This window comes from Gigantopelta aegis, chromosome 10, assembly GCF_016097555.1.
Source record: "Gigantopelta aegis isolate Gae_Host chromosome 10, Gae_host_genome, whole genome shotgun sequence".
NCBI lineage: Eukaryota > Metazoa > Mollusca > Gastropoda > Neomphalida > Peltospiridae > Gigantopelta > Gigantopelta aegis.
Window position 1 is genome coordinate 68653582 of NC_054708.1, and position 14342 is coordinate 68667923.

The following is a 14342-nucleotide window of genomic DNA, read 5'->3' on the forward strand; positions in this document are numbered from 1 at the left end:
AGAAGAAAAGATAATTGTTTTCAAAAGTATATCCACAACTGCACGAATAATCGGTGCTAAGACCAACTCGATATAAGTCTTTAAATCACTACACCTGTGTCTTAACTTGGTATACAATACATTTTCCCCTTCTATTACCAAATGAATAGTATCGCGCAACGCATGTGGCATCGCGTTTTATTGCTTTTTTAAATGGAGCTTTTGACAATTTCGAATTTCAGCTCGTAAATGAAGATTGAAGTAAATTAGTTCTAGCAGGGGATAAAGAAATATCATTCCGATTTCTTAGCATGTAAGGGGATCTTTGTCCAACTGTTTGTGGGATACTGTCTATCATAAAATCAGGAACTATAACTTTCATTATTTTAAACATTGTGCACAGCTTTTTGAATTTACACCCGGAAGTAAGTGTTGCTAATCCAGTTTCGTAATACAAAGACTTTCTAGATGCAAATTTGTGCAAACCATTGATTAATCTGTCGGCTTCTAATTGTACTCTTTCAATATTGTCTTCCTCTACTAAAGAAGACCCATCCCGTACTTCCGATGCATATTCTAATATTGGGCGGATTAAAGTTATATTTTTTTTCAATAATGTTGAACGATTTAATAAATATTTGTATTTCCTAAGTACAGAAATCATTACCGAAGCCGAGTTACAAATATTATTAATATGTGTTGTCCACTTGGCATTTGCTGAACAAAGGTTAAAACTAAATGTTTATGAGTATCTGTTGTGTTTAATGCTTTGGTACCAAATACAAGGCTATGTTTTGGCTGCATGATTGCTTTTCTAAAACGCACAACGCTAGTTTTATCTGGATTGAAAGATACAAGCCATTTTTGCGACCATCTGTCAATCTTTAACAAATTTTAGTTACCGTTATTTTTAATTGAAGAAATGTCATTAGAGGAAGATGTTATTTTGGCATCGTCAGCAAATAGTATCGTTACACAATTTAGGTTATCTGCAAAATCATTAATATAAATTTGATAGAGTACCATTTACGATGAATCGTTGCTTTCTGTTTGATGTATAATCTTTAATCCAATTTAGTGCATTTCCTGTTATGCCACAGTTTACAAGTTTATCGATTAATCCTCTGTGCCACACTCTATCAAATGCTTTTGACATATCACGGAACACCGCACAGAAGTGTTCCTTTTATACCAAAGAGTATAGTTCTAATACTTGATGAACAGCACTGTGATTAGAGCGATATGCGCACTGAAATTTATATAGAAGGTGATTGAATATAAAATAATTATATAAATGTTTGAATACAATTCTTTCAAATATTTGTCCAATGCAACTTAGTAACGATATCGGTCTATAGTTAGTAGAATAGCATTTGTCACCTTTCTTGAAGAGAGGTTTAACATGAGCTATCTTCCATCTGTTAGGGAATTTAGATGTACGTAAAGATTTGTTAAAAAGCAACTGAAGAGGAACTTTAATTATATTGTTGATACTTTTAAGTAGTTTGTGACTAATATCATCGCCCCATTGCCTTATTTGGTCTTAGTATTTTTATGATATCCGATATTTCTTCTACAGTTATTACTAATGACTCAGATCTATTTTTACACCGTTGTGTAGAAAGACAATATTTATTTAATGTTTCAGCTTTTTCGAAATCACTGAATGCAACCGATGATTGTCATAACGTATTTTACTTTCTGAACACAATTCTATCAATTTACTGTCTAACGTATTTGCAAATTCCTCTTTAGCTATTTTTGTTTTCATATTATTTACTTTGTTCCTTTGGTTTTATATTTTCTTTTATCGGTGGGCCTTTTTGGACCGCAATGCCTTTTCCCGTAATCTATCTCTGATTCATAGTTCTTTTCTGAGTTTACTGTAAAACCATGGTTTGTCATTCGGTCGAACAGGACCGGCCTCGGTGGCGTCGTGATTAGGCCATCGATCTACAGGCTGGTAGGTACTGGGTTCGGATCCCAGTCGAGGCATGTGATTTTTAATCCAGATACCGACTCCAAACCATGAGTGAGTGTTCCGCAAGGCTCAGTGGGTAGGTGTAAACCACTTGCACCGATAACTGGTTCAACAAAGGCCATGGTTTGTGCTATTCTGCCTCTGGGAAGCGCAAATAAAAGATCCCTTGCTGCTAATCGGAAAGAATAGCCCATGAAGTGGCGACAGCGGGTTTTCTCTGTGTGGTCCTTAACCATATGTCTGACGCCATATAACCGTACATGAAATGTGTTTTGTGCGTCGTTAAATAAAACATTTTTTTCTTTCTTTCGGTCGAACAGTAACTGTCTGATTAGGTATACAGTTGTTAATATGTTGTTTAATTATAGATTCAAATGTTCACAAGCGATATCAACGTTTTGTGCGGTATTTATTAAATGTAGTTCTTGCCATGGTTCTTTCAGTATTAAAGGGACATTCCTGAGTTTGCTGCTATTTTTAAAATGTTATCGACTAACAAAGACTGTTTAACGATTGTAATTACATATCAAATATATTCGTGCTGAGCGTGTTGTTGTACAGAGAGTAAATCTTGATTTAGGTCACCAGTAATGACTACGTTTTCACACAGGTTGGATGCTTAATCGACCGAGTGTTTAAATATATCCCAAAATGATACAGGAGTTGTGTCTGGATGGTATACTACAGAGATAAGTAACGATTTGTGTTTCAAGATGATTTCTAACCAGATATTTTCATCCAATGGCGATTTTAAATCATACCGTCTCTTTTGAGCTAACTGTGAGTCAACATAGACAGCTACTCCACCCCCGTGATTTGTCCTATCTCGTCTGTAAGGTGCGTCATAATTTTCAACCATTATTTCATCCTTTGATACAATGCCATCTAGATGCGTTTCGGATGTGATAATCGTCAAATATCTCTGCAAGTTCGGGGATAATTAGTTTGTTACGTATGCTACGAATATTTAAGTGTAAAATAGATAGGTTTTCAAATTATTTTATTTCATTTTGATTAGGAGCAGGATTTTTTTTCGATATCGTTACTAAGCAAAATCAACAAGAAGAATGTAAAAGTATTTCTTTTGGTGTCAACATTTGAAAGGTATACAGGCTAGTAATTAAAAATGAAGCAAATAATATTGAGAACATTAGGTACTTGTACTCTCCAAATTTATTGCAAAAGTTAAAGATTAATCGACCGCGATACCTCGTCTTAGTTTTTAAATTGAAAAGGCCAATCGACGCTCAGTACATCTGGATATTATTATCCATTTGGATATATGTAGACTATCACATATTCGAATGAGCCTTTCAAAGTTAATATCAAATAACGGATGCTGCCTTCTACATGTCTATAGAAAAAAAGATAAACAGCAAAGGGATGAGAGAATCGTAGAGAATAAAACGAAAATAATAAAAATGCAATTACTATGGAAAGGAAGATTGCCGAAAGGTATACTGACTTTAACGGCTTCATCTGGGCAAACAATGTGTGCAATTGTATTTCATTTAGTACCACTGTGTCAAGTAGCCTAGTACTTGAAACATGTTTGGGGTACCTGTAAAAAGTAGTAAATGTTTGTGCGGAACTAGGGTAGTCATAAACGCTACCCATTATCTCTGAAATGAGCAATTTCACCCACAGTTTTTTCGGATTAACTTTAAGCGTGAGGAGTGGTAGTATTTATATCCGTGGTGTTTATGTCGATTGATATGCTGCAGGTTGGCGTTTTAGCCACACGTGCTAGTATTGTCGTCTGTGGGATTTGATATGGTAGTGTACACCCTTTTTGGCGAATGGTTTATTAAAGTAACAGACCCTTGTTTGAAAACCCTACGACGTATTTTTCACTATTAAAGCCGTTTTTGATACTTATACGTTATTTAGAATATTAATCTTCATACACCTGAAGTGGTTCTGATCATTCAGGTTTTTGCAATACCTCAAAATGCATTTTTCATAATTCTAAAAACGCACGTTCGTCTAAGAAATAATCGTTATCGAAATAAGCTCGTTATTTTTAGACGTAAATCTCTGTTTAAACACCACAGACTCTAGCTTCTCTCTCTCTCTTATAACCTTATCCAGCACAAAGCCACAAAGGATTAACCAAACTTAGTGTCCATTTTCACGGGTGGAAACTAGGGTCTGCGACTTTAAATAGCTTTTATATTTTCCCGACCACTGAAACAGGATGTAGATCAGTGAGAAACTTTCCGATCACAGGGTCGACCCCACACGGGGGAGCCGTCGCGTTATTTATGGACTCAGCTGGGCGCCAGTTTCTGTACATTTGCTTTTCCGTGTGTAGCAAATCTACATACCAAAAACCCGTTCCCGCTATTCGCAAGAATTAATCCTTATTTCAAGTTTTTATTTCTGTTCCACGGGGTCAACGTTTGCCTTTAATCCTTAAGTGTATTGCGCTTGGCTCCGTTCCTCACCATCTCTACACTCTAGGTCAATGACATTTGTTGTAATTGGTTGATCACTTTTGTGTATGTTTAATCGTCTCAAAAAGTAAAATTAGAAGTAACATTTTATATCAGATTTAAAAAAAAGTGTTTTTATCATTATTATTATTATAATATATATATATATATATATATATATATATATATATATATATATATATATATATATATATATAATGTGTGTGTGAGTGTGTGTGTGTGTGTGTGTGTGTGTGTGTATGTGTGTGTGTGTATGTATGTAATTATGTATGTATGTATATGTATGTTTCTATGTATATTTAATTTCAACTTATTTTCTCGTGCTTATATCCTATTGAGGTTCAAGCACGCTGTCCTGGACACACACCTCAACTACAATGTATCTGTCTGTTCAGGACAGTGGGTTAGTGTTGTTAGGCTTTAGTGAGAGAGAAGAGGGTGTAGTAGTCTTACACCTACCCACTGAGTTATCAAAGTCTCTCTGTGTAGGAGCCGGTACCAGGCTGCGAACCCAGTACCTACCAGCCTTGCCTTCTCAGCATTAGTCTCCTACCAGTCCAACTGTATGGGACTATATGTTTTGTCTCTGTCTGTCTAGTCGTGCGTAAGTCCGTACGTCCGTTCCTCTGTCCGTCAGTCCGTCAGTCAAACATATTGTTTTCTAGACTTCGTTGACTCGGCGCTTCAAGATATTGAGATGAAATATTGTGCATAGTTTTATCATGTAGAGTTAAAGACATTTACGTTTGACATTTACGTTTGACATTTATGTGGATTTGCCTATTTTATGACAGGATTATGACCCTTAATCTTAGGAGTATAAAAATGTGACTCACCTTGTTGTGGACATATATTCCTTATATGGAGTATAATGCAGTACTCCCAGAACATTTGTTGTGATTAACTTTCTTGTTTTCTCGATACGTTATTTTATGACTTCTAATAGCTATTTCTGTTCGAGTAGGATGCTAGATACCACAATTTAAAAGCGCAGACCCTAGTTTCAACCCGTAAAAATGGACACTAAGTTTGTTTAAGTTACAAACCTTTAACACATTTGGTTAAAGTTACAAAGAGAGTGAAACAAAGAGTCTGTGAAGTTGAAACGGTGAAATACCGTTAAAAATAGACTAAAATTTCTCAAACGCACTTGCGTTTTTAAAAAATATAAAACATGCATTTTGTGGTATTAGAAACTCCAGAATGACCAGAACAACGTCGGTTGTACAGAAATGGATAATCTAAACAATAAAATCTAGTAAAGTTTCATTTTAGTGATCATAAATGGTTCTAATAGTGAAAAATATGCCTTAGTGTTTAAAAACTAGGATCTGTCCCTTTAATAATCGTAGTTTGAATGTAATTTGATGTCGTTAACTAAATGTTATTTTTCTTTTGGTTTCCTCTCCTATTCACGCCGAATACTTGTTGGCAGCATTTAGCTCTTGTTGCTAAAATAATGTTAACTCGATTTAAATCTGTAATAGCTTCTAATATGGCATTTCTATTTGACCACTTTCTAGAAAAACTAAAATGCTGATGTATAATTTTTTTCAATACATATTTAAGTCCAATATTTTGTTTGTTTTGGTGTGTCCTCGGCGCTAGCAAGACCGTTTGTTCCTCCTAAAAATAAACACGCATCCTGGTGGGGTTTTTGTTTTGTTGTTGCTGTTGTTTGTTTGTTTCTTTTGATTTTTTTGGTGTTTTGAATGTTTTTGTGTGTTTTATTTAGTTTTTTATTTTATTTTATTTTATTTTTATTTATTTATTTATTTATTTATTTATTTATTTATTTATTTACTTTTATTTTTTTTAAAAATTGGGGGGGGGAGGGAGTCCATATTATCTTACACTAACATGTATTAAATACAAAACATTATACGGCTAAATACGTTTAGAGTGACCTTTGGTCGAATTATTTCAAATTCCGTTTCAATTCAATTCAATTCATACGTACCTAATCAATTTTGAGAAACTACAACACATTACGATTTTCAGAAATGCATTGGTTACAGTGATATTCATAGCCTAAGCAAGAAATTGTAAGTAAATTGAAATTATAATAAAGTAAACACATTTTATTTGCTGCACGACTCCAAATTCAGAAGAGTCCCTTTAAATCGCTTCTTTATTACCATCTAACCCTATTCTATAACAGTTGTAATGTGTGATTTTCTCCAATACGTATTTCAGTCCCAACATGTTTTCTGTAGTAAAATAGCTTCTTTCACGTCTGACACATGTGTGCCGATTTCGAAGACCAAAATTATCTTCTCATGAATGGCCATGTCATTCAATTCGGTTTTTGAGAGTGGTTCAAGTCAGTCTGTCCATCTCTAAAATTAGCTCATTTTACTCGGACTAAATGCGTCTGACAACACGCCATGAAAGACACCCCATTTTCGAAAAATATGTGTCCATAAAGAAGTTGCCACATGATGTATGGAGTGAGACCTCCACATCCGTGTTGTGTCGCGACGATTGTGTCTCGGAGATGTGTGTTCGAGGCGTGGGCACAGAGTCGTAGAGTGCCGCCTTTTAACGGTAGATCCTCGCAAATAAGACGTGTATTACCCAGCGACAATACGGGTTCAGGAAGTTGGTCGAGTAATCGATTTCATTTAACATCCGCTGATTCGAAGTAATATATCGACAAACAGCGGCGGAAACCGCGGACACTAGGCACGCTGGGAAACTGTCCAAAATGACGTGTATGTGTGTGTGTGTGTGTGTGTGAGAGAGAGAGAGAGAGAGAGAGAGAGAGAGAGAGAGAGAGAGAGAGAGAGAGAGAGAGAGGAGAGAGAGAGAGAGAGAGAGAGAGAGAGAGGTAGGTGTGTGTGTGTGTGGGGGGGGGGGGGGGCTTGGGCAAGATCTTGGTATGAAGAAAGATTCGGATTTGGATCTGTTAACAACATTTATGCACACTACAATACGACCGTCTTTTTGTATGTTTAGAGTGAGTGACAGACGGAGAGACAGACAGACAGAAAGAAATAAAGAGACAGACAGACAGTCAGTCAGTCAGTCAGTCAGTCAGACAGACAGACATAGAGAGGGAGTGTATAAGTGTGTGTGGTATGACAGTGTGTGAACGAGAGAGAGAGAGAGAGAGAGAGAGAGAGAGAGAGAGAGAGAGAGAGAGAGAGAGAGAGAGAGAGAGAGAGAGAGAGAGAGAGAGAGAGCGTGTGTGCGTGTTCGCTGTTGAGACTGTCGTATCATTTAATCATACTTTATTTTAGTGTTGTAGTGTCAGATCAGTTTACATTGCTATAGTCAGTAGACAAATTATAACGATAATTGGCATTGTGGAAACTATTGCATCGCCTGTTGTATGTCTCAAAATATACTGATTTGCCTGTTTCGTGTTTTAAAAAAAATCAGTGTATTTTTAGGTCGATACATCATCGAACGTCTGACACGATGATAATGGCGGGCAATTATTAATGGTTTAGTATGCGACATAATAAACAAAAGCAATGTGTTTCGTACAGTGCGACTGAAATTTCATCTCCTCAAGTTTCACATGACTACATACTGCACTAAGTAAGATATAAATCATATATGACGGAACACATGAAACAAACCCATATTATCTGTCAACGACTGTACAGCTGCAGATTGTGATGAATTACAACTGCTATTAGCAGACTATGACTGTTCGAGTAATACAACCCTTGGAGATGGTTTCAGTGGCATTTAGTTTATGATGGTATTTCTAATACATATTTGGTAATATTGGTTTTCGTTATTTTCTTGTCTATGACCTATTCCATTTTCGATTAACCTTGACTTTGATTTCGTCGGTGAACATTTTAAATCAAGTGTGTCGTTTGTAACCACTGTCGTTGTCAAAACATCTAACCTTTTAATAGTCAAAATGCAATTTTGTTTAACCATGACAATATCTTGCAGTAAATTCCCCAAACAGGTGACCATTTCACTAAGCATCGTACGTTTACGTCTGCTACTAGCAAGGCAGGAATTGTTTTATTTAACGACGCACTCAACACATTTTATCTGCTACTAGCAGTTATACCGGTCGTGCGTTTACACGTGTTTGGCATCAATTCCACGCAAAAAAATTACATCATTACGGAAGCTGGAGTATTTTAAAGACAAAAGAAAATGAAATATGTCTTCTTCTATCTATATTTGTTGAACTATAATAGTAATAAGAATTGTGGTTTAGTCGTAGATTTATGTTTATGTGCAAAACTAGGCTTACGATGTTTTGTGAAATTGGGGGATGGGGTAGGGGGCTTTTATTATTCTGAATCAAAAATATTATTTGTAGTAACTCTTAAGGCAGAGTTAAATTTTACTTGTAGAAAGCAGGAAATTGCATTTCAGGACACTTGTTGTTGTTGTTTTTTAATTTTGCGGGGGAACATACTCATGAATCTCCCCCCCCCCCCCCGAGAAACGTTGCTTTGCGCTCTCGATCTAAGTCCGCCCCCCCCCCCCCCCAATGTCTGCTTACTTTCGCCGTGCCTGCCAACGTCTTTAGCGCATCATCATCATCATGGTTATTTTATCAAATGTTCCAAGTGAATTGTTTCATGTTCTCAAATCTTGCTACATATTGCATTATTGGAACAAAGAGGCGGGGCGTAGCCAAGTGACAAAGCGCTCGCCTGATGAGCAGTGGGTCTAGGATTGAATCCCGCCGGTGGACCCACTGGGCTATTTGTTGTTCCAGCCAGTGCACCACGACTGGTGGATTAAAGGCCGTGGTATGCGCTATCCTGTATGTGGGATGGTGCATATAAAAGATCCCGTACTACTCATTAAACAATGTAGCGGAATTCCTCCTTAAGGCTATATATCAAACTTACCAAATGTTTGACATTCACTAGTTGATGATCAATAATCTCTAAGACTATATGACTGAATAACCAAATGGTTGACATCCAATAGCCGGTGATTAATTAATCAGTGTGCTCTAGTGGTGTCGTTAAACAAGCTTTAACTTTTATTGAAACAAATACATTGAGTCTTGGGAAGTACAGTCCACCTACAAAACACAAGACTGCGATTTAAAGCGTAACAACACTGGTGGGGAATGACATCCTTGCCTCTTGGTTTGGTCTCACTTCTCAGAAACATGGTCCTGGGTTACCTCTTGCCCTCTTGCTAAGAGACATAGCTGTACGCAAGCTATTGGTTGAAGCCGGTACTGAGATGCCAACCCAGCACCTGATGGCTCAGCCATTGCTCTAACAATGTCTGTTGATGCTTTTGTTCGTGTGTATTCATTCCATTAGGTAACAAACAACTTTGTTTCACACCACTGCCCCGTGGGCCCATTGAGCCATTTCTCGTTCCAGCCAGTGCAGCACGACTGGTATATCAAAGGCCGTGGTATGTGTAATCCTGTCTGTGGGATGGTGCATATAAAATATCCCTTGATACTAATGAGAAAAAAAATAGCGGGTTTCCTCTCTATGACCATATGTTTGACATCCAGTAGACGATGATTAATAAATCAGTGCTCTAGTTGTGTCGCTAAACTTTTTGTCACACCACTGAAACATTAGCTTGTTTTATGACGACTTTACTATGCACCTGGTAGTAGAAGCATGTGTGACTTCCACGGTTTAACATCTCCTGGGAAAACGAACAGGAATTAGGCGTCGTAGATTTCCCCGCAGATAAATTAGAAACAAACAAGGAGCACATGTGTGGAATATCGAAAGTCTACTCATTAATCCACTAATAGTAATGATAATTTCCTGGGTCAAACTGGGCGAAGGCTGTTTCAGCCACGATATTAAATATCGTGTTCTTGATACACAGCCCAGAAGATGGGCCATCGGTAGGTACTTGGTTCCTATCGCACACAGTGCGTTTAATGAGTTAAACTCATTGTTTAGGTGCAAGACCCTTACACCGGCTCTCTCGCTCTCTCGCTCTCTCTGTGTGTGTCTGTCTCTGTCTCTCTCTCTCTGTCTCTATTTCTGTCTCTCTGTCTCTTTCTTTCTCTCTGTCTGTCTGTCTCTCTCTGTCTGTCTTCTCGCTCACTCTGTCTCTTTCTCTCTCTCTCTCTCTCTCTCTCTCTCTCTCTCTCTCTCTCTCTCTCTCTCTCTCTCTCTCTCTCCCCCCCCCCGATCAAATAGTCAAAAACGGAGGAAAAAAAATTGTTACGACTGTGAACGGAGTGAAGGTCAATGCCAACATAACCTGGACAAATGATCAGCCTATCGAATTAAGAAAAAAGATATATTCTAAACTATTCCAAAGAGTGGATCGCTATATAGATGTGTTACGAACTCACAATACATTGGTGTGTACAAACAAAACTACTGACGTTAAGCTTTTGTTTCTCGCACACCTATGCAAGAAAAGAAGTTTGTTTTGTTTATCGACACCACTAGAGGACATTGATTAATTAATCATCGCCTATTGGACGTCAAACATTTGATAATTCTGGCACGTAGTCATCAGAGGAAACCCGGTACATTTTTCCTAATGCAGTAGGGGATCTTTTATATGCATTTCCCACAGACAGGACAGCACGTTTCACGGCCGTTGGTATACCATTTGTCGTGCACTAGCTGAACTTTGTAAGAGATGATCCGTTGTAGATGAATATCATCTCCAACATAATATATTAGCAATAACGTGTGGTTCATGTAACTGGTTTCACCACGATGATGGTCCGGTCACCAGAATAGCCATACTATCCAATAAAAATGACGACTGCCACTGGTTATTATGTGGTGCGTATGTTAACTGCAGCATGTTATGAGTCCCGTAAATATCCTGTAGTTGAAAATTAAGCGCTTAAATTTATGCTAAACATGTTTGTTTTTTTAGGATGTGTAAGAAACAAAATACTACATTCATATCCGTTGATACGGTTTATCTTACAACTCGTTGTTTAAAGAGGGATCGATCCCCGTCGGCGGGCCCATTGGGCTATTTCTCGTTCCAGCCAGTGCACCATGATTGGTATATCAAAGGCCATGGTATGTGCTATCCAGTCTGTGGGATGGTGCATATAAAAAATCCCTTGCTGCTAATGGAAAAATGTAGCGGGTTTCCTCTCTAAGACTATAGCCGATGATTAATAAGTCAATGTGCTCTAGCGATGTCGTTGAAGAAAACAAACTTCGCTGTTTAAAAACGTATCCTACTCGCATTTATTCGTGGTTTTGGGTGGGGGATTTTAAAATCGTAAGCTATTATAGTATCCAGTGGCCACTCGTGTAGTACATCTCTTTATCGTATGCGTGTAACTGTAGACACTTAAGATCGATACTGCGACAGCATGGAAATCAGTGGTAAGAAGCCTCATTGGGGTTTGGCTTTCGTGATAGTAAATCACCTTTTCCTGGTCTCTGTGATTGCTCAAGATGATCTATTACGTGTCATGAACAGGTTGAGACGAGTCCTCCTGACATTTAAGTTTTCACTGAACCCATAAATGAATCCTCAATACATCATCATAACGTGTCTTCCGAGCAGTAGAAATTGCAGACGTTTGCGGTAAAAGGATAAGGAACGATTGTTACCAACATTCGTCAACGGTTCCTGGCTTGGATCTCAACCCATGTGCTTTTGTTTCACAATCTGACACAGACTCTGAATTGTGCGTAAACCATTATGGCTGTAGAAGTCGCATGCCTGTATAATGGACATTTTAGGTCTCACTACACAGATGTCATCTGCCATTGAAACCCATGTTAAACTGCCCAACTTCAAGCGAAGATTGCCCATAGAAGGGGTTCTCGTTGACACTAACAAAATACACCATTGCGAACATACATTATATAAGCATTTAAGTTCACTCCAAAATTGTGAACATTTCCGTCTCAGTTTTTTGCTATATTACCGCATCTGGCTGTAGTACCGGTCCGAACAGGTGGTTCATTAACCGATTCACTCCGGCTGTCACTTGCGCTATATACCCATGTCCCAAAAGGTCGATGCACAATATTACAAAATAACATGGGCAAAATACAGCCAGAAGGCTTACCATTAAACATACATATTGTTTTAATTCTACACCATTTCCTAGAAGTGGATATGTGAACCGTAACAGGTGCCACAATTAGGAACTATAGTGGACCGTGATCAATGAACTCTCACCCGGAAGTGATCTGTGTAGTGAGACCTTAACGTTAGTTTGAAACAAAACCTGATAAACGTATTATTGTAGTCAGAATGGTAGCTGCATTAAAAAAATAAAAATAAAAAAATAAAAAATAATATATATATATATATATATATACATACCTACCTACCTGAAAAAACAATAATAATAAAAGCTTTCGGAATGGTGCCATGTACAAACGGTGAAACGTATACGCCTAATTATTCGTGTTCAAATATTCAACAGCTAAAGGTTTAGTTTTGTTTCACTTCATTGTTTCTCTAGTTTCAATTAATTGTCCATTTCTCCTGGTTTTATTAATGCACTACAAAAGGATATTGTACGAAACTTTCAAATGGACACATCGCATACACGGACACAGAGACAGAGAGAGAGAGAGAGAGAGAGAGAGAGAGAGAGAGAGAGAGAGAGAGAGAGAGAGAGAGAGAGAGAGAGAGAGAGAGAGAGAGAGAGAGAGAGAGAGAGAGAGAGAGAGAGAGACTGGAAACCTTGCTTGATCCAAATTGTACCACAGTATATTAAAAGATATACAATAGACATATGGTAATATTATTAGTTTAATCTCTATATACATCTGGAGTAATGCGACTGATTTCTCGACCCTTTGCTGTCGCTCAACTAATCCCATTAAGCATTAACATGATTTACAGTGCTTCTGTTTTTGGTATATCAGATTATGTCGACAGCGAACCAAGAGCTGCAGCAAACAAATACGTTTTGTTATATCTGTTGACGACAGTTGATGGACGACCAAAGCAACAGGTTGGATGTTCGGGATCACGCTTACAGCTAAGAGGAAAATTTAGACGAAAACAGAAGCTCAAATTGCTCGCATTGTGTTCAGCCGCTCGCTTAGGCGTTCCTGAGACCAGATCAAATTTTATTAAGAAGGAACTGGCGACGACCTTACAAAATTATATAGGAAACCAGACTAGAGGAATACCTCGTGTTTTGCCAGCATCGATCAAATAACTGTAGTTAATTCGTAGCAGTTACTAATGTGTCCTATTTGAGTGTGTGTGCCTCGTTTGTTATATGTCAGTGGATTTGTAAATAGGCAGTGTGTGCGCATTATCCACTGTCAAAATACCTTTCATTTCATTAGAACATTTTTAGTGCCTATATCCAATTAAGGTGCACGCACTCTATCCTGGGCACACACCTCAGCTATCTGGGCTGTCTGTGCAGAACACTGGTTTAGTTGGTTAGTGGTTAGTGAGAGAGAGAAGAGGCTGTAGTGGTCTTATACCTACCCATTGTGTCGTTAAAACGCGTTCTGGGTGGGAGCCGGTACCGAGCTGCGAACACTGTACCTTCCAGCCTTATGTCCGATGGCTTAACAACGACACCAGCGATGCTCGTGTCAAAATATCATGCTGTATGAGTATTAATGGATTTTAATGTAACCGGTATGTACTCATCACCCACGTAAAATAACGATAATACATTTATGGCTTATTTGGGTTTTTAAAAAAATATCTGTCATGATTTAGTATCAGAACTCATTTAACACTGTGCAAAAATTAGTATAAAAACCGAGGGAAATAAAAATAGTGTTTCGAGGCACAATCATGTATAAGTGACAATATTCTACAACCCTTAATGGGTATGGGTAACTATATTTACGTGCCCCTATCCACGAGGGTTCAGGCACGCCCACCCCGGATTCAGCCTCTGACATCGCCAGTTGTCGATTCCGGGGCCAACCCTTAATGAATTGCTGCAAGCGCTGGAGCTGCTATTTATAACTGATCACGTTTGTAGCTTATATAACAAACCAGACGTAATTCCAAATATTTTCATTACT